This window comes from Petaurus breviceps, unplaced genomic scaffold (genome assembly GCF_028583685.1).
Source record: "Petaurus breviceps papuanus isolate PSGF00001 unplaced genomic scaffold, PetGlider_PUasm1.0 225, whole genome shotgun sequence".
NCBI classification, from domain to species: Eukaryota; Metazoa; Chordata; class Mammalia; order Diprotodontia; family Petauridae; genus Petaurus; species Petaurus breviceps.
Window position 1 is genome coordinate 6238829 of NW_027185889.1, and position 4078 is coordinate 6242906.

The following is a 4078-nucleotide window of genomic DNA, read 5'->3' on the forward strand; positions in this document are numbered from 1 at the left end:
TAGCATATGTTAAGCTTGCTTGTGGTCACTAAGATGTTAAGGAATAGAGACAGAAATAGAATTCAGATCTCACAATTCCAGATCCAACATTCTTTACAATAAACCAAGCATGAATATAATGAGTCTATTAGCTTTTGTTCTGATAGAATATAAGTTCAAATTTTTTTCAAAAATGTAAATTACATTCAAAACATAAAATATTTGCTTCCAGTTGTGAATATGAAAATAATCTGTTTATGGAAATATTCATATTTATAAAAACAAAACAAGAAATATAAATAATCTAAGTATGGGAATACACTGTGAGTTGTTTCTTCTATTAACACACTGCTATGCTACCTATAGTGAAATTTAATTTACATAATTATATCTTGAAATTGAGCTTTCAAATTCTATATTCTTTTAGACCTTTAGATTGTAATAATCTGTGCCATTGTCTAATTAGGAATCTAAGGCAATTACATTTCACAGTATAGTTAAACATAACCAGCCAAATGAGCTTTCATTTAATTCAGGACATATCAAATTATTTTAAATAAGAATGTGTTTCTGGACAATGTTAAATATATATTGAATTAGTTGCTTCTTTCAATGAAATCCCAAGGGAACTGTAAACCATTCAACAAGTCTTCCCTTCTTTCCCCGCTCCCTTTCAGAACATGGAAAAATATTTCCCATTTAATCATATCCTGCCCATGTGCAAGTTATTCTTTGGGAGTAAATTAATCAATTTTGGAGAAAGAACCACTTTTTTTCTAGCCCTTTAGGGACTCTCACCAATTTTAATGTAATTTATTAAATGGTAAACCATAGACCTGATGTGCTATTCATGAATTCCTAACATACTCAAAGAGTAACCAGGACTCAAGTTAGTTCCCTGACTCTGCTAAGTCGTTGAGGTGGTCACATTGTTAAGTCTTTGAGGTGGTCACACATATGCTACAATTCTAATAATAATAGGAAGAAATATTAATATGTATAGCCACTATACATCATAGAAAAGGGGTATCAGTCCTCAAATACCAACAATTCTTTCCCTACCCTATGTCTGGGATTTAAGAAATTATGCTAATGTGTAAAGGGACTGGACCAATGATTTCATTGGTATAGTTAATGTCCAGATGATGAAACTCCCTGAAAATGGATTCTAGTACATTTCTTACAATTTATTGTTTAGGAGATTTTCCAAGAATATTTAGAATTTAAGTGACTTGCTTAGGCTTACACAGCCAGTATAGTGGTTGTCAGAGGTAGAATTGGAACCCAGGACTTCTTGGCTCTAAGGTCAGCTCTCTCTCCACTTTTCCACTCTCTTTCTAACTATTGCTGAAAGTCACACATTCAACAGTCTCTCACCTGTGGTAGAGATGATTTACATAGGGATTCCAGAGTGATTGACTTCTTTTCCCTGATGCTAATCTTTTTTTTTCCCTAAGATAGAAGGTCTTTTCCTGGGGTCCATGAACTATTATGAAGGGGTATTAATATCTTCATTTCAATAAGAATGGTTTCTTTTATAATCCTTTATATTATATTTTACTCATTTAAAAACAGGATTCTGAGAAAGGGTTCATAGGTATCAAAATAATCCTGAAGTATCCAAGAACCAAAAACAAGGATACGAACTGTGATTGCAAGGTTCCAAGAAGTGGAAGAATGGTGGTACTATGATACTTAGGGGAAAAATAACAGAAAGATATGAATTAATCTAATACATTACTTCTTTATCAGCCCCATAATTCTATGGCACACACACAAGATAAAACATTTTGATATCTATTTCTTCTCTTTGCTAGGGACAGAAGGGATATAATTTAAGAACCCCAAAATAACATAACTCACTGATTAGCGTGACAAAAATTTTACAAAAAATTAAATTTTGGAGTAGAAATATTAATCAACAACTGGACATTCCCACAGCATTTTTAAAATGAATATTTAACTCAACAATATTACATTTATCAAAATTATTAAGACCTTCAGAGGCTGCTCTGGTAGGGGTCCAACAACACAGAATGTAATAAACAATCTTTTTGGTACATTAAACTGTGGCATAAATCCATGTATGACTTCACCATGTTGGATTGTTTGCTTCTGGGGGATAAAAAGGATATTGTTATGTGGCATTAAAAATCTATATTTTAAGACAAAGTCTGAAAGACAACTTGATATCCTGCTTAGAAAACTGATCCTGAAACAAAAGAGGCCTAGGCTTAAGTCTTGCCTTTGCCACATACTTTAATGAATGGGGTAAATCACCTCCCTGTTAGTGTTGTAAGAAAGTAGACAAAACTATAAATTATAGAGGTAGTAATGGCTTTCATTGGTAGAATGAATTTCCCCATCTGGAAGATACCCTTATAAATGAAATCACAGATCTAGTACCTATCCCATAAGAAGAGGTCTAGACCTAACACAACCAAAATTTTTATTTTATTCATACCTTCCCTCGTGTACAATTTTGATTATACCACCCCGCTTCTCTGTAAATTCCCATGGCTCCCTATTACCTCCAAGACCACATATCATGTGACTTTTATACCCCTTCACAAGCTGGCCCATTCTTATTTTTCTAGTTTTCTTACGCTTATTCATTTCCACATATCATGTGATTTGTTAACACTGACCTTGATCTTCCTTACAGACAACATTCCAACTCTGGATTCTATGCTTTTGTATTGACTTCTCTCTAAGCCAGAAAACCATTCCTCCTTGTCTCTGACTTCTAGCTTCCCACAAGACTCAACTCTAACCCTACATTCTGCAAGAAGTCTTTTCTGCCCCTTTTCACCATAACTAATGACTCCTCTCTAAGAGGATCTCCTATCTGTAGTATAAATAATCCATACATACATAGTTTGTTTGCATGTTGTCTCTCCTGTTAGAATGTGAACTCCTGAGAGCAGAGGGTGTTTTTACCTTCATTTATAAATGGACCAATAATTCCAAATACCCTGACATTTATTCATTTATTGAATTGATAGGCTGCCATAGGGTACTGAGTTCTTATAAAGTTGTCTTTGAGTTTAATTTAAAAAAAACTTTTTTATGAACGTCTCCCCCACCCATGAAAATACAAATGATCTGTAAGGTTGGGGTAGAGAAGAGTAGTCCAGATGTGGTAGATTTAAAAAATGAATATACTATCTCATGAAGACAGAAGACAGATATTTCTTGACTTTGTCAAAGAGACAATGTAAGTCTCAAAAGTAGCCTTGCTTCATCACACCTATTAGACTTTTGTAATAAAAGCAAATTTCAATAACACATGGCAAGTAATGCTTCAAAAGGAAAGGAATCTTCAAGGCCATCCATCTAACACATACCAAACAAAAAGACAGTGATGTCAAACTCACATAGACACTGGGGCCACTAAAACATGAACAGGGATGCTGTGGACCATAAATTGATTTTTTAAAACACATATTTGCATTATTTAAAAAAATATTTTGCTAGATATTTTCAATTACATTTTAATCTGATTCAAGCAGCATTTGGGAGTTTTTTGGGCCACATGAACCAGGGTTCTCTGTGTTTGAGACTTCTATTTTATAATATACCTAACAAATATTTATCCATTTTTTGGGCTTGAAGAACTTTAGAAGGTACAGAAGTACCCACTGTCTGAGACCATCCATTTCCCTTTTATGCAGATCTAATTATTAGGAAATTTTCCTTGACATCAAGCCTAAATTTATATCTTTGCTGATTGTTTTTCTGTCTACCTTATGTGGCCAACAACAAATCTAATCCTACTTGATCATGGTAGTGCTTCAAATATTCAAATGCTAGAATCATGATGCCCCAGACCTATAATCTTCTCTTCTTCAGGCTAAACATCCTCATTTCCTTCAACTGTTTCTCATTTGAAACAGAAGCAAGGTCATATGGGTTTCCCTTCTCTGGCTCTTCTTCATCTTATTGAAATCATTGAGAAAATGTGGTACCCAGAACCAAAAGTAATTACTCAACAATAAGCCTCCCAGAAGCTTAACTGATGCTGAGTTGAGATCCCAATGGTAGTGTCTGGCATGTGCTGAGGCCCAGTGTAGGTGTTTCTATATTTCCCTCGGGATAC